The sequence below is a fragment of the Xiphophorus couchianus genome, chromosome 22 (assembly GCF_001444195.1).
Source record: "Xiphophorus couchianus chromosome 22, X_couchianus-1.0, whole genome shotgun sequence".
Lineage (NCBI taxonomy): Eukaryota > Metazoa > Chordata > Actinopteri > Cyprinodontiformes > Poeciliidae > Xiphophorus > Xiphophorus couchianus.
In genome coordinates, this window is record NC_040249.1 from 19,704,643 (window position 1) to 19,723,414 (window position 18,772).

Here is an 18,772-nt window from a genome sequence, read left to right on the forward strand (position 1 = left end):
TTTTGTCCTTCAATGAAACAATGGAGCTTCTGGTTGTCTGGGGTCATCAAACTGCAGCTGGCTATCTGAAGATGTTGCAGCAGGCTTCTCTCTTGATTGAGGGCCTTTGTCTGCATGTTGATGAATGGGTCTTTCAACAGGACAATGCTGATGTTCACAACGTCTGTCTGACAAAGCCTCCATATTATGTCTCCCTAACCTTAAACACTAAGGAATGAATTGTAAAGGAGATTAAGAAAAAAAAAAAGATTTCAGTTCCACATGTTACCTTTTATGAAGCTACAGAACAAATTCCCTACTGGACATACTCTCACATAGCATACCTTAAAATCTTATGAAGTAATTAACAACAGTTTTAGTTTTGTTTTGTTTGTGTGTTTTTTTCCAGGGTGGATGTTTAAATGTTTAAACATAAATTACATACATTACATCTTTTCTCTCTTGCTTTTGTTTCTACTTTGTGCATTTTGAAGCTCAATTTACAACCTGGCAGTGATCCAGCAGTGCAAAATGCGAATACTTATAATGTTGTACGACTTTAATTAGGAGGGCCAGAATTTTACGCCGTTATGTTTTTCTTCTGTCTCTTGGCAGATATTTGTTTCCAGAATCATTTACATAGATCTGTTCATTAGATTTTTTTCTTGGTTAAAGTGAGTTGTTCCACCTCATATGTTGTGTTGGCACAGCATGACGATTGTCAGATTGTTTGGAAAGGTTTTAATTTAATCAAATTAGCTTTATTACAAGGGAGGTGAATACAATTCTACAATACGCAAAAATCGTCTTTTGAATGTAACAGTGAATGGCAGTCACGTAAACCAGATCTACTTGTTTATAAACATCAACTTGCAGTCACTGCTCTCTTTATGTGGTTCCATGGTAGATTCCCCCTGTAATCTCAGACTGCTGAATTCTATTGTGCTTCTTCAAACTAAATACAAAAATTACAGTCACACTAGCACCACAGTGGCAATCCTGCAACTGTGTTGACAGTAGTCACGACAGCATGTACACTGTAGTGAACCTTGTCATTCGTCATGCATTAGCTGTACTCTGGCCAGTTTAGACTGCACTTAACTAAAGCTGAAGCCTGCTGTGGCCTCAGGGAGCCCCTGTCTGTGCCAGCCATATCAATAGTCACCACAGCTGGGCTCTACTCTGACACTGTGTTGGAGAATATTGCACCACCGCCTTAACACCAAAAACATCGGAGCCAATCACTGTCAGTGGATGTTCAAGCTCTCTCTGTGTGTGTGTGTGTGTGTGTGTGTGTGCGTGCGTGTGTGTGTGCGTGCGTGTGTGTGTGTGTGCGTGCGTGTGTGTGTGTGTGTGTGCCTTCCCCCCACTCTTCTCTTCCACATCTTCAGTGCATGGCCTTGAGCATGAGCAAAATGGCTCAGTATCAAAGAGTAATGATTGAACTGAAAACATACTCCATTGGAGAAAATAAAAGCCCTCAGTGTGTGTGTGTGCATGCACAGATCTGTGTATTTATAATGTCAAATTTGTGTATTCCATGAACCAAATCCAGTGTGTGTGTTTCGACTGTAAAAAAAAAAAAAAAAAAGACTGGCAGAAAGGCAAGGAGACGTTTGCTGAGATGTATTGAATTTCAATAAAACTGCAATGAGGAGAATGAGGCTTGGGCAATTTTTCAATTTCTCTTCACTGCCTTGAATTAGTTGTGGTACACTCTACTTTTCACCATGCCCAGCTAATCAGATCTCTACCGTATCCCGTGGGTCTCCCCTCATTTGGTATGTCCCATGAGTCATGTGCCAATCAAATTGTTCATCAATGTCTGCCTCGTTTTTTTTTCTCTTTCTCTTTCTTGGTCTCTTGCTTGTAAACCATTTCATTAAAATGTGTCACAAGAAAACTTAATGAAGCTGGACACCATGCCACATCGAGATATATTAGAGAGTGAGAACCACCGGCATGGGTCAAAATGGTGTTGAGAAAGTGTTGACATTAAGATAAGATCATTTTAAACTCCTGGAGCAAGGCAAACAGTTGTTGGACCAATTTACTATAAACAAATGTTGAGACCAAAGTAATAAAGAAAACCAAGAAATCCTCAAAAGAGTAATTATTTGGGATGAACTCTGTAGTCAGGTGGGTGTCTGATTGCTTGGAGATCTTTACAGGATGTGGACCATCTCTCGCCCAATGACTGTAACTCTGAATGATTGTAAAACAATGAAAGTAAAACAATGAAAGTAACTCTAAACAGGAGAAACACACTAGACTCCTTCAGCCCTTCAAAGATAAGGAGGTAAATAAGATTACCTCCTTATCGTATTTACCTCTCACTTTTCTGGTCCATCTATGTCCCAACTCTCATTTTTGGTGATGGAATAGGAATATTGACCAAAGAGCAAGATCCATGAGAAAAGTGGAACAAAATAACATCTTCTGTATGGTTGTGATGAGGTGAGGAGCTTGGAGGAGACATACTGCTCCTCTGCAAAGGAAACCATCAGTTGGAGTGGTTCAGGATGTACTCAGTATACACCTTGGAAGGTTTTAAAATTTATATATTGACTGCATATGACTTCCTGGACTGCGAATGTCCCCAATGCACCAATGTTGTTGGGGAAAGGGACGTATGAACATTCGTTCTTATCTGTTATCTTATCCTACCTAATAAGAAAATGTAAAATGTAGCCTGGTCATTGCCAGAATACGACTTTTCTAGCTGAAAGCTGGATCCAAATATCACCAGCAGACCACTCTTCCTTTGATTCTCTGGGCAAAAGGATGAGTAGATTGATTGATGGAAATATTGACAAAAACGTCCACATTTTCTGACCTTCAAACAAAACATTTTTCATTATGTAATATTAACATTAATATGAATACCCATATAAAGGATTTCTGAACAACTTAAAATCCAGCTAGTACTTTTCAAACAGTTGTAACGCAATTTACAACTGCTTTACCTATAGTGCTATAGGTAAACGCACTATAGCTTCTTAATAATAATTTATGAAATGTTTGAAACTTAATTAAACTAGCTTAAGTAATTTTGAGCAGAGTTTTATTATTAGTAATTACAGTATCTCTAGTTAGAATGTTAGTTCATAAGCTAAAGACGAGTGAGGAGGTATGTATAAGGAGAATTCATTTCTGAGAGCTTTAACTTGGACAAACCGGTTTACTTTCCAGGGATTTTAAAGTCAACATCTCACCAGTAGGGAGGCTGGCTTGTGAGAAAAAATAAATAAATTTCAAAACACAAAAAATCTGACAGCATTGAGGAAGATGCAGTGATTGCTGTTCCAGTTCTGACCAGCTGTGGAAAATATATTAGGCAGTTGTTCATTAACTACGGCAGCTGTGAATGGCAGGAACTAAAAGTCCTACTTTTCAACACTTAGCCAGGGTTTTGGTCAACCACACTAATAATGTTCCTTCCTTTATAAACAGACTTGCAAATGTTTTAATCCAGAGAGAAAACATGTTTCAAACAGACAAAATTCCACAAATCTTACATACTTTTTATGCAAAATGTTTGGAGAAAATACAAAGTAACATATATCAACAACTTACCGTTTGCATAAAAATATACTTACACTTTCTCTTTTATGTGCTATTGCATTCAGCTGTAGTGTAAGTAATTTTGCACACCACATAAAATTTACAAATTAAAATCTGAGGTAAAGTCATGCTAATTTTGCCATTTCATTTTTAGTGCAAGATAAAAAAATGCTAATATTTAAATAAAAATATAGCTACATACAGCAGTATTTACAAAATAATATTAGTCATAATATTAGACTTTAAAATCCACAAAATAAACAACTTTTTTATTAGAACCTTCACATAAAACACCATGTTAATTCTTGAACAGTATAAAGAAATGCCTTGGCAAAGTGAATAAAGTCACACATCTCACTGCTCAAGCAGTTTCAGAATAGTTTCTGGAATTTTATTAATTTCCTGGAGGAAGCAATGAAAAAAAAGTTTCTTTTTCTACAATTATACAGTTGGAGGGAACGATGTCCCATTTGGGATTTTAAGCCATTTACACAGATGATTCCTGTAATGCCATGCAAATAGAATTTAATTCAAAGTTAATTCGCCTGCATTACTTTTTAATAAAGAAATGATAAATTATAATCTCCTCTGCAATTTAATCTATTTATGCTGTTTCCGTTACTGGAAAGTGTCCACTGCTTCAATTCATTAATTGTGATAGAGGCTGGGAGAAAAAAAGAGAGAAAGAAAGACTTAAAGAAGTAGGAAAATAAAGGAGGTGGGAGATAAATTTGTTATCTCAGCACCGTACTGTGTTTGAGAAGGGAATAACGGGTGTAATGAATTGATTTCATATTTAGTCTTGGGCGTGCTGATACACAGAGATCTCTTGTGGTCTTTCGGTGCCTGTTGCCTGCAGTATTTTCTTTCCTTTCATTAAGGTGGAGATTCTGCCCTTTGATAGTGTTATCGATTCTGCCTCCAAACACTGTGGCACCCCTGTGAAGTTGCTCTTCAGGTAGACAAAAAAGAAAAAAGCAGATGAAGCTATTATCTTTCGTCTTATCCTGTACCAGTGTAGGGCCAATTCACTGAACCGCTTTACCAACCAGTAAACTGTTTTTCCTCGTCCATTGTTCCTTCTCGCATTTATTGAATCCAAGGGATAATTACAGATTCTGTCGCTGCCGCCGCTGATCGAGCTTGCTGTAATTCCACTGGGTTGAGAAATTACTGCTGAAATCATTGTGATTCTTTCCCTCACCCCTGCCTTTAAATTCTATCTTTCCCTCAATCTGTTCTGAATGTGTATGAAGAGAAGAAGTTGCTGCACTTCAACTTAAGTCCACGTTTGACCTGATAGTGAACACAAACTTAACACCACCTTCTTCTAATCTGATACTTTTTTGACCTCCGTGTAATATTTCATCGCCTTTACCGAATATCTTTTCTGTCTTTGACTGTAATTCCTTGCTTAAGAAAGAAGGAGTTGCTGATAAGGATAACATGATGGAGCAACTGTACTGGTACACTGGGTCTGTTTTGCTCATTATTTAAATAAATCAGATATGGAACTATTAAAATAACTAGTAAAATTATTTTTTGTTTCAACTGAAATTGGCTCACTGTGCATGTTATGAGAAATAATGCCTTCATCAAAAACTTTTAGAAATTTTCCCAACCCTTTATTTATTTAAAAGGAACAATGCAAATAAATATACATGAACATTTCGATTCGTCATACAAATGTGCCAGACGTAGACACACAGGTTGAGAATTAACCTAATCTCTGGTCTCCCACCAGATGTGATTTGAATCTTTGAGCAAACCCAGCCTGTCCCTTTAAGGCGGATCCTCTACTTCTCATTGCATTTTATGTGCAGTTTCTTCGGGTGTTTCAATGTCTTTGTTTTGTTTCTGAAGCCTTTTGGATATTTTGGGCTTGTATCATCTCTTGGGTTATGCTTGATTTGCACATGGAATGAAATGAGCTTTCTTGTGTTACTTCTCTGTATCTGTGCAGTCACTTTGTGTCCTCTCCCCTCCCCCCCCCACCCCTATTTATATTTTAGTTGCTTTCTCCTCTTCAGTATCTTTGATTCTTTTTGTGCTTGATGTCCCTGTTATATGCTGTTGTGGTTCTTAAATCTTTACTTGATATAGTTTTTTGAAACAAGCGCCTTCTGACCACTTCTACCTCCAGGCCTGTAAAGGGTCAAAAATTGTGACGGTTGAGAAAAGCAGGAATCTTTAATGACTTGATTGCATAAACCTTGCAGATAATGGGAAACGTCTGATGAAGTGACAACATCTGCAAAGTCTATGCTTATTTTGTTGCTCTTGTATTTTTTTTCTCTATACTGAGCAAAGGGCCTTCGTTTTGTGTTAGATTATCAGAACTCTTCATTGCTTTGAAAGGATTAGAATTACATTATGACAGGTGCTTTAACTAACAAGCCTAGGAGCAATAGAGCATAGATGTTTTCCTCAGAAATACTAAATGTTAATTCACAAAATTTACTATGCAATTTAAAACATTCAAATAAGAATATGTTCAAGATAAACTGGTGAATTGCTCCTTTATACAAAGAAACACATTCTCCTTCATACTCACAACTCAAGTGAATATTGAAGAATTTACAGATTTGGCTGATGGTGTAAAAAAAAATTAAAGGATGAAATTAAAGCATAGCAGATGAACCAAAGACATAAGATCAACCATGATAACAAAGCAAATCTCATTTTGCTTAAAGATCCTAATTGATTGATAGATTAAGCTTTTTTTCTGTCTCCGTCTCGGTGAGTCTTCTTTAATCGCTCCATAATGGTGCTGCTGAACTGGTCGAGGAAGCCTCAGCCAATTAGAATAGTAATAGTTTCTAATTAACTTAAAAAAAGGATTTTCAATAAAAAGGAGGAGATAGCAAACTTGATTACTCATATTCATTAACACCACCACCCCTCCTCCCCACTTTCTTTCCTTGCTGCCCCCTGCCTTTGCTGGAACTTTGCTCCTTTCAGTTTTATGAATATTTTATCTTGTGTGAAACATTACAATACATGATGTCCCTGGCAAAGGCCAAAGACATAACAGCAGAAAAGCCTTTCTTCTGCTCTCATTCAAAGAGCCTGCCTTTGTTTCTGCATAATGAACAAGTCGCTGATGGCGGCAGAATAAATTTTAATTAGAGTTTCTTTTTTCCTTTTTTTTTTTTGAGCACACTTGTGAAGATGATAGGTTGTTTTAAATGAAAACCCAACACTGTGAAGGCTTTTTTGTAGAATAAACGAAAGTCGGTTTGCTTAAAAAAAAGTGTGTGTGTGTGTGTGTGTTTCTGTCAGAGATGGCTGCAGGTATCTGTTACATGAATTTGCCACAGTTTTAACCAGCTCTTCCTCTTGATGCATTTGTCTTCCCTTCTTCCCATCTCAGTCTTTCTTGCCTTGGGTCAAGTTAACACCACTTAAGGACTACAACACTGTGCCTATTCACCATATGTTGCTGGTGTCGGCGTGGATGCGTGTGTGTGTGTTTGTGTGTATATGCTTGCTTTTCGTGTTCCCTTACCTGATGCCTCCCATTGCTTGAAGCCAAAGCATGTCATCTTTTGAGAGACGAAAGCAAAACCAGAGGCGAACAGAGCGGGGACACCAGGTACACCTGTGTATTTGTGAGTATTGCTCTGTGTGTGTGTACGTGTGTGTGAATCCTGCAGGCTGGTGCGCCATGAGACAGGACCAGATGGTCACCCCAGGCAAAGCAGGTTGGGCCTGTTTACCTGCTTCACTCTGGGTCATGTCAGTTTCGCTTTCAGCTTAGCTGCAACACGGTTCAGACTGTGCTGCCAAAAACACCACATTTAATTGCCCTTCTTCTCCGCCTCCACTTTCTCTTCCAGTTCTGTTCAGTTTGTTTGTACCATCTTTACATCACCATATATATATCTTTATTTTGTTCTTTTTTTAACTTGATCTACTACTGAGCATTTTACTCTGAAGAATTTCCAGCTAATTCCACTTAGTCTTTGGGTTTTTATTTTGAAACTTTTAGAATATGGCTGAACTCAAAGGATTATATGGTATTAAAGCCTAACATTACTCATCTTAATTGATGGAACATTTCTTCATTGTTCAGAAAAAATTCTATAAACTTTAAAACCAGGATTTATTGTGTAGACTTTATTTTAATAAAAAAAAAAAAAAACATTTAAAACAAATTTCCTCTATCTGCAAATTAGTTATAGGGTCAAAAAGGTACATGCATTCCAAATTTAGTAGTTGTTGTGTTGTGGCCATTTATGTTAAATTATGTAAATTGTACTTTCTATCAATTTAGGAAGTCTGTAATTAATTTTTATATTTGGAATTGTTTCGATTATTTTGATAACCTTTAAACCCTCCTATTCATTTAAGTGATTAAGAACACACTGGGTGCTTGGTGGGTGTTCTTTTGTTTGGCAAATGTTCGATGTGATGAAGGGAAGTAGTTGTAAAAAGATATTTTTGACCACTTTTTGAACTTGAAACATCAGATTGCTAACTTTTGTTTTCAATTAATTTGTCGGAAATGTTTGGTAATTGTTTTGTTTATATTTTTTCAAGAAGTGAAGTATATGTATTTTTTCAACCAACCAAGTTGGAAGTCTGTGCAAGAACCAAACCACCTGTTACCATCCTTTATTGGAAATTTTTGGTTTTGGAACTTTGAAGGCCATGGCACCTGGTATTTTACCTTTGTCGAGTAGCAGAATTTCGGAAAGTAATCTGTAAAGTCCTGTAGTACGGCCCTGGACCTTATGAGCTGGCTGCAGGTGTATCTGGTGTCTGTTTGTGTCCTTCCTCTTTACAGGTGTGGCTGATCTGTTCTTTCAGAGCACAGAATATTTAAACCTGACCATCTCCACCTTCGACGTCCGCTCTGCCTCCTGGTGAATGTAGTGCTCTGCTGCCAGGCCTCAGTGCTTGGCTTTGTGTTTGCACCTCATCACTTCCATATGTACTCATACAACACATCTAAGCACTTGCATATTGCCACTGACACTGACATTCACGATCCACTGTAATTTTTGTAAATAAATATTCCTTTCTCTGCACCTTAACCACAGCATGGTCTCCTGTTTTTGTTATGACCTGGATCCAGTTGTAACATCCAGTTTAGGTTGCTTCTTTTGTGGTGGACAAATTATAAGAAATTGAATTTCTAACCACCTGTGCCACTTTTGTTAACATTCCCCCCAAAAAACTTTTGTTTTTTTTCCCAGAGATGCTACTGAAGAATTTATTTGCCATTTTTGTAATTTCATCTTTTTAAGTTGATCGGAATACCTTCAACCTTATTGTTTGCCTGGAACATAAATATGATTTGAGGTACAGAGCCATTCTCTTAGCCTCTCTGAAAATTACAGAAGCTTTGTATCATAGGTCAAGACATTTCAAAAAGGAATACTTGTTTCACTAAGCTTTCCCTTAGCTACAGTCAGAGCTAAATTTAAGAAGTTTAAAACAACAGAGATCCGAGACAAAACAGGCTAAAGAAAAGTTTAAATTGGTCTTAGTACCACTTTTAGTGAGTAGAAATAGTAAGGTAAGTAAAAAATATATCTGCATGGGTAACTGTTAGAAAAACCACAGAAAATTTTTCAAGGTTAGATTATTCCCCAATAGAAGATGAAACTGTCTAGTAGAGTAATGGATTTTTGAGGGTGCCAAAAATTGTGAAGGAGGCTGAATGGTACAATATTCCTTCCCCAGGTACTATGTACTGTATTTGTGATACTTAATCCAAAGATCACACTGTTTAGAAGATTTTCCAGTAGTGAAAAACACAGACAAGCAATGTGTGGAGACTAAAGGAGACCCACTCTCCATCTATCTTAAACTGTAGTTTGAAAAAGCAATAGTAACACATCCAATTTTGATTAACATTTTTGTGTAAGTACTGTTATAGTGCTGAACTTTTACAGATTGTTAGTCATGGTAATGGTTAACTTAGTTGAACAAATAAAGCTAATGAAGGAAGAAAAGCTTGGAAAGACTTTTGGAAATCCTGATCAAGAAAACTTTAATGGTCTATCGGAAACTTTGACTGTTTAGAAGCAAAGTGTCAGAAATTTCCAGTAGCTAAAAATGTTTCAATGCATTGTATAAAAAATATACATGGAACAGTAATACATTAAACTTGATGTAAGTTAAGGTAAATAGCACACAATAAATTAGTTTGATAATTCACTGAAACAAAATTTGATTTTATGCACTGAACAAAACTGATCACACATTCTTTAATTATACTCCCCCAATGAGGAGCATTTCAATAGTTTAACACAAGACTCTTTCCCTCAGAACAGCCTTTCCTCTCCCCGCCCCTGTTAACCCCCACCCTCCTCCTGTAGCAGCAGTTGTTGGCACCACGGCAAAGCTCGATGTCCGCCTGTAGCAGTCACAGGTGCCTACATGTTGCCTGCTGGCAGAATGCCGCCACGCTGCTGCGGCCATCTTGGCAGCATGTTCGGTACTCTTGCCCAAGCTTACCAGCTGTAATCTACCTAATCTCGTCCTCCGTCCAGCTGCCAGTCATTTCGAAGTAGTTTATACACACCAGTGACGACTCCACATCAAATAACTGACCTGTACACATGCATAGTTACTTCTGTTTAATGTGAAACAGATTCAGACTCCAATTTTTCTTCATGTGTTGGCATCAAACGTCCCACTTACACCCCTTCACTCCCCAGGCCTACACTCTTGCACCCAACATCCCCTCCTGCACCTCCCACACCTACACACCCTGCCCTCTTTTTTCCATTTCACATGCAAAGAAGGGGCCAAGGCGAGCCGTGCATGTAGTCACAGCGGCAATCTCATCTATGTCCAATCTGTCATGCCACTGCCTTTCATTATTCTCCTGCGCGGGGGAAGTGATAACACCAAAGCATATTTTATGGACAGTTAGAGGGAGAGAGTGTGATAAGAAAATAAAGGGGTGGAAAGATGCCAATATGGAGGGGTAATGGTGGCAAGATATGAGTGGTCCTGCTCAGGCCAGGAGAAGTGACATTCGTCTTTATTGGTATCTGGGTCAAGGCAACAGAGAGGAAAGACAGGAAGCGGGGGAGCAGGGAGAAGGGGGCAAATGAAGTGATGAAAATTATGAAAATCGAGGTTTCGGAGTGAAGGATGTAAATAGGGGGTGCCTGAAGGCCTGCAGGGGCCAGAGAGGTGTAAATAGGCAGCAGTCATTCTTCATGGCCACTCGATGGCTTCATAAAATCAGTGCCTGTATGTACGCATGCATGTCGCTGTTGTTGAATATGGAGGAGTAAAAGAATGTGATGGGGCCAGCGTATGCTGGAGGGGAGGGATGGTTGGAGGGATGGGTGAATGAACTGAGGTCAGGTATTCTCTGCTGTCACCTCTGTTGCTGGGCTGAGTGGCTGACTGCCTGTCTCTCAGCTCAGCGCGCTGGAATGATTGGGTCCTGGCCTACAGAGAATGGGGCTGGCCAGCTTTACATATATACATATATCACGGTTATTGTCGTGCTGTGTATGTCCCTGTGAGTGCATCGTACATGCGATGTGTGTGTGTGTGTGTGTGAGTGCATATGCAAATAAGATCCGGTTGCGCCTTTCATTTTTTATATGTGCTGGTGTCCATGCAACAGTGCAAAATACAGATGTCAGTGCAGTCTCACTCTGTGTCTGTCATTGAGACGGTTGGGGGTGGGGTTAAGGTGACCTGTTTTAAATATAGAGAGTGTCAAGACAACATGCCCGGCTTGACTTATAAAATCCATTTGCATAACGTTTCTCTATTACCTTTTATTTTCCTTTTCTCTTCTTTTTTTTCCACCTGGGAGACAAGCAAAGCACATGTCTCGTAATTTTTCTTTGTCTTGACTTCTTGAAGACAAAAGATGCCACGTCAAGATTTTTTCTTTGACACAAAAAGACAAATGTAGCACACAGCAGATAGTCTTGCACATGAAGTGAAAAGGTTTTACGTTTCATTCCGTCAAATGGTAAACACACTCTAAAAAACACTGTCAGTACAAAGGGTCCTCACCAAATAGCATTAAGACATTTGTCACCACTTCCTGCGCCTTTCTTTGGGTGGGGCTATCGGTCTACTTTTAAAGTACTAAACAAAAATGAGTTGCACAAAAAAGCCTTTAGTTAGTGCATTGGAGAGGGGGGTTCATATTTTCTGATAATAAAGTTTTTTCTTACTGAGGAACTTGAAATGAGGACTGCTTAATGTGGTGATATTAAACAGGACTATTCTGGAGTTAAAATTTGTTCTGGTTCTAGTTTGGAGTCTGAGTAACAAATCCATCTCCCCAAACTCACATCTGCTATCCTTAGCATCTACATCTGTCACATTGTCCCTCCGCACAGCTTTCTTCACAATATCCATATACCTTCTGTGAGGTCTTTCTGGTTTCCTCCTCTCTGAAAGCTCCATATTTAACATCTATAATCTAATATAGTCACATTCCCTCCTCTGCACATATCCAAACCATCTCTGTCTTCCTTCTCCTACTTTGTCTTTAAACCCTTTTGGTCACTTATCTTATATATCTGCACATTTTCAGCTCTCCTACCATTAGCACCATCCCCTGTTATTTTAATAAGTTCCTCAATCTCCAAAGATTTAATTGGAAGTAAGAAGTTGTTGTTGTATATACACCATGTGATCAGGATGTTACACATATCTAAGTCCTCTTTTTCATTCTGATAATTGTACCGTTCATGTAATTTAGCTGAAATTACACCACAAACATCATTCATCATTTTCTTTCCAGAACAGAAAACAGTTTGGTGGGTGAGTGGTCACACCTGTTAAGTTGTTGACCCATTCTAGGTCTCCTACAACCTGGGGCTTGGTTTATGGCCTGGAATTGTCTTTGGGCACTTCCAAACCTGACTGATGTTGCTATGCTACAACTGATCCTCCATTTTCTTTCTGTAGATGTTGTTTCCATCCATAATTTTCTCTTCTGATCTAATTCTACTTTATTTAGAAGAGCCTTTATTTCAGGGCTAATCAAGGGCTTCTTATTGGAGAAATTCCTTACCTTCATGATGGACAAATTGTCTATGACCGTTGTTTGATTTGCTACTTCAAATTTTAGTTTTTGTGCCACTTTGGTCAAGTAACAAACAGATAAAGGAATGCATTAACATGGGGATATTTCAGTGCTTGTTTTTGATCTCACACAAACTTTAGGTCAGATTTTTTTTTTTAGTTTAATCAAGATTCTTCAGCTGTGCTTTCTTGAGTTGCTATGAAAAGTAATGGGAATATTTTACTTACTATTTAAAATGTTGTAAAATGAAGATGCTACTTCTCCCATTTTTTCCTTTTTTTAATGAAGCCAGATATAGTACTGTGTTTTTTCAAGATGTGTCAAAGAACAGTCAAAAACCTAACACAGAAAATAAACTCAGCCGTTTTTAAGTGTCCATAATATCATATTAGTGGACAAGAATTGTTTTCTGTAAAAGCGGAACTCTAAAATTCCTAACTGTGTATGCTATTGATCAGCATTTACCAGCTTTTTGATAAAGACTCACTCAGATTTTTAGAAATTTTGGCAGCTATGCATTTAGCTCAGAACTTATAGGTGTTGAATTATAAACATGAAATAATTTAGTAATCTGTAATAATTTTAATCTGTGTGCTCTGAACTAAGACCTTCTACTTGGGCATGGTGAAACTGATGAACACTGCCGATAACCTTTTTGGAAAAAGGTTTAAAAGATGATTTAAGGGGCGCTGATTCACACAGATCTCATAGACCTTGGACTCTGATTTCTGCTTAACTTTTGTAGCACATTTTGTCCTTCTTGAGCATTTGTGTGAGCAAGTCTTGTCAGCATGCCCTTCAGTTTGAATGCACACTTCAGTCTGGCAAACTAATTAATTATTCCCCTCTTCACCCTCCTTTATTCATGCATTTGTTTTTAACTCTATCAAAAATACATGTCACATTCCTTCAATACCTTTCCTTCTCTCAGGCTCAGAGCCTATTCATTAGGAATTCAAATTAATCAGTATTTACTGTAGCCCTCGCCAGCTCTGCTCTCAAGTGCAATTTCTATCAACAAGGTTGAGTGGGCTTTTGTTTCTCATAGCCAATTGGAATTAAGCCTGCTCTTTCTTTGTCCCGTTTTTTTAAATGTTCAATTGAACACATCAACTAGTTTGGCACAAAAAATTGAACTGACGTTCCCCCCAATGAAACATTACAAGGATTTTTCAGATGACATTCAATGAACTTTGAAATTAAGGCACTACATTGGCTGGAAAAACAATTCAAGCTAATTGATAGCAGTTGTATCTTTTTTTTTTTTTTTTTTAAATCTTCACAAGGTGTATGGTTACAAAAAAGTAAACATCACATATTGCCTTAAAAGTTATCTTTGGTTTATGTGTTTCCACCTTTTGAAAGTTTATTATTATGCTATTTTATTAAGCTTACATTATCATTTCACTGCTTTCCTGTTAAAGTTACTGCAGACGGCAAAACTTTAACAAAGTCTTATAAATCAAAGGACAAAAAACGCACCAAATCTACTAACACTGGACTTCATCTACCTTTCATTTAAGACATGAAACCTCTTATGAATACTTTGCTTGCATAATACTGACATTTGCCATTTGCCACACAAAATAAACCTGCTGGTACATAGTATCAGTGTCCCTGACAAGTAGTCATTGCTGGTAATGACTACTTTACCCATTGACATTGGTAAGAGATGTATACATAAGAGCTATTTGCGCTTTCAACTGAATACATGACATGAGAATGCAAGCATGGTTACTAAGTCATAGCTCACTCTGCACTGCTTTTGACAGAACGCATGACTCCCAATGTTTGGTTGACAGATAAGCACACCTAGTGATTCAGAGGCTTTCTTCCCCACGTTAAGCATGACTCACATTCTTTGCCAGATTATCCATCTATCTTTTCTGTATGAAGTCTGAGCATTTCCTTGTGCATGTCAATAATAATTTAAAAAAATATCAATAACCCACCTAGAAATTTATTGTTTCAGAGAAATCATTCCCTAACCTGTGGTCCCCCAGCACAACACACCAGGATTCATATGTTCTCTGCAGATCTGTCAAAATTAAATGTAAGTCTACCCTATAAGTAAATAAGCAATATATTACATGCAACACAAATGCTGCTTTCATTTTTCAGTTTTACTCCACTCTATAATATTTGTAATTGGGTAGGATTTAGTGGATCAAGTGCTGCATAATTTACTCAGGAAATATAATCTATTAGATTGCGTTGCTAATGCTTACTAAGGCATTGTAACACAATACCATGACGTTTTGACAATGATGACAAAAGGTATTAGATTAAAGGGTTAAAAGTAAAAAAATTTGGTTGGCACTCTGAGTTTCAATTGAATAGCTGATCAGTAGGAGTTGTATTGTAACTGTTTCATTCTACTGTCAGGATTTTAACTGTTAAACACCACTCTGACAAAAGTCATATCCACAACTAAATACTGTGCAAAAGTAGGCAAACATGCAATGTACCACTGGAAAGCAAAGATCATTTACATGACACATCCCATCATATTTGACATAATATGATATTTTTATGACATTATTAACAATTGTAGATAAAAAACAAGTTGGTAAACCTAAAACCAATTGTCCCAGATCAGCTTTAATGGTGATCTGAGCTTCTTCAACTCCTCCAGTCTAAATTAAGAGATCAGTGCAGTATGTAATTGTATGTGTTAAGATGGCCAGTGTAGTAAAGACAGTGGAGTTTTATGGACTGTTGCAGTGTTGTGTAAAGCTATTAATTTGATTAACAAATAAATTTTTATATTGGGGCCATTCATAAATAACCCATTGTACTTGTTGAGAACAAGACCAAATACACAAATACAAAAGGTATTTTGAAAAGACATCCTTCCTACTTTTGTTGTATAATGTAGTGTTATGAAGTATACTTGTCTTTTAAGAGTTGATACATTTTTTCCTACACCACTTTTTTTTTTTTTTTTATCTGAGCCAAGGTTGTAATCATAGAAAAAGGTATAGATCTCTATTTAAGTTATCAACGCCTGGTTGGAACTAGCCTTTTGGCCTTTGCGAGCTTTCCCTTTACACAACTTTTTACTTAACAAGGCCACGCTGAAAAAAACCCTACAGATCTAATTGAATATTGATATGTGTGTGTATAAAAGGCCAGAACGAGGCGCGCCCGTGTTAAGCCATTCAGTGCATTCTCTTGACTGAAATTCCATTAGCTTGTTAGTGGAGGATAGTGGAGAGTCAGTGAATACTTAGCCTTGTTAGCCGAGGCACAGGCTAAATGAGTGTGCACAGGGTCATTGTCCACTTAAAACTCGCTCTGCAAACTGGCGGCCAGCTTGAATAATTCATGGAGCATGACCCACGCTGCCTGGGCTTTAAATGAGTGTAGCTTCTCTCTCTGTCTGTTTGGATAATATCTCTACTCTGAAGTTAATTAGGTTTTCACTTTTTTTTTATTTCAGCCAGCTGCGTGTACAGCGGTCAGGGACTTGTCCCCGCGGACACACTGAGAGGCAAATAAAAACAGAAAGAAGCAAAGATGATTGCATTATAAAGTTGTAAATGGAGCCTTTTCTTTGTTGTTCACATCTCCATGAGGAGCATACTAATGCTGCAAACAACCTGACAATAACAAGACACGGACAGTTGAGCAATCTGTATGCCGTAAATATTAAAGTCACTGAAAATAAAAGAAACCAGGGAGTCATTCCAGTTGTTCAAGAATTAAAAACAACACATTTAAGGTTTTAAATTATTTATGCACAGTGGCGCAGTTGGTAGCACTGTTGCCTTGCAGCAAGAAGGTCCTGGGTTCGATTCCCGGCCGGGGTCTTTCTGCATGGAGTTTGCATGTTCTCCCTGTGCATGCGTGGGTTCTCTCCGGGTACTCCGGCTTCCTCCCACAGTCCAAAAACATGACTGTCAGGTCAATTGGTTTCTCTAAATTCTCCCTAGGTGTGAGTGTGTGTGTGCATGGTTGTTTGTCCTGTATGTCTCTGTGTTGCCCTGCGACAGACTGGCGACCTGTCCAGGGTGTACCCCGCCTCCCGCCTGGAACGTAGCTAGAGATAGGCACCAGCAACCCTCCCGACCCCATTAGGGACAAGGGTGAACAGAAAATGGATGGATGGATGGATGGAATTATTTAAAACCTAAGCTTAGTTCACATCACACCAGCATAATGATGATTTGGATATTTGCGGATTTTTTTATGCTGCATATCTAAGATATTTGTAAGGAAATGCAGCTTGGTATACTGAAATACCTAGTCATAATACAGCTTGACAAACAATTCGTTGTTGTTTGCAAAGCAGCCAATCCAGGACTGCTATCTAAGCTGACTGGCTGTACCCCCAAGAGCAAAGATAAGAAAGAAAGTAGATGTTAACTCCTGCGGTAGTACTAAGACAATGTCTGCTGTGCATATTAATGCACGTTAAAGTACATTTGGTGTTCTGTACTTTAACATAACATTTTTGGTGTGACAATACAATACAATGTACAAAGTACAATGACAATAAGCTAAAATGTATAAAACAAACAAAACAAACAAACTGCCAATCTAATTAACAGTGCTCCTCCTGTCTAAAGTTAACCTAATGATAAATATTAGATAAGATTGGTTGAATTACAACATTTCTTCCACAACCAATAATGTCACACATTGCTTGACTTTACCTATGCAGTCAACAATTAATCTAGATTATCTGATCCACCTTCAAAACCTGACTGTGACCTGTCTATTTTCTCCAGCAGGTCTTGCTCTCTCCTCTTCTTCTACCATCACTGCCTCACCCTGTTCCTTCTCCTTCTTTTTACTTCTCCATTCTGGTAGCTGTCATCAATCTTTCTAAAATGACAGGCGACAGATGTTAGCCTTTGCAAAGATCAAATCTGGTGTTTGAGACATGCACACAAACACGCACATGCAAATGCAGCCATACATGCATGTGAAAAAACCATTTTGAGCCATAACCACTGACAGGTCACATGGTGCACACAAAAACTCAGGAATACTCTCTGTCCATCTTCCGTTCAGCAGTTAAGCCCGTTCTGACACCAGAAACTGAGAAAAACAGATAAGTGGTGAACTGGTCACCCCACATGTACATATTTGGCACATGCATGATGCATCTCAACAAATTAGACATCAAGGAAGCAGTCTGACTATGTGAGCTACAGGACATCCACAACAAAATTATTCAATATAAAAAAAAACCTTTTATTAATGTTATGGAATTGGAAAACAGAAACAAATCTTTGCAATCCATTACGTTGTGTTTAGTAAACCTATAAAATAAATTCATAGAATGAGAACTTATAAATGTATTATAGCAAGTGATGACCTTTCTGGGCCTTAGTACTCTCCCTTTATGTACAGTTTGAAATAATCAAAGCGATAAGGGATAGAGTGGCTCTTTTAGTTATTTTTATTTGGTAGCATCAAGAAATTGTGAGATGGGCTTTGGTTCAGTATGTAGACCTACTCAGATGCAGGTGCATCACCAAGTCAACTAGAAATTTAATTCTAATTCATTTCAGGTAAAAATGACTTTGATTAAATTTCCTACAATAAAGTAGATTACCTTCAACCTGCTTGTCAACCTGGTCAACATCTCAGATAATACACTATCAAGCAGCAATAACCTCAAAACTTTTTATTGAAAATTGTGTTTTTATGAACAAAGGAAAGTGATTTACTCTAGATGGACAAGCAAAGATTATACTGTGTCATTTTAAACCCAGAAAATAATAACAGCAATGTAAACTAGTCCCTCATAGCACCATTTACATGCTCATAAGCCAGCATTGCGCTACAATCATATTAGGCTCACATAATATTGGATTTTTAATAACATAGCTTTATTGCTAACAATTCTGCCTAAGCCCTGGTAGTCGTGACCATACTGTGCAGCATGTATGCACACAGTGACCCAGGGGGAGTTTGTCCCAACAGGGGTGGCGCGCTACACCACAGGAAGAACTCTGTTTGATCGTTGAGCAGGATGTGCCTGTGTGCACTGCACATAGACTGAGGGTGTGTGAAGACTCTGAAGCTGCCTTTCCCAGGAGAAGACAGAGAGAGGCAGCACTGTCATGTCTACAGCCATGGGATATGAAGCCATACTTCTGCATATACAGTGCACATACTGTATGTCTGTAAGTTGGATGGGTACTTTTTTGGTTATTATTCCTGTGTTTATGCACAAAATAGTGTGCTAAT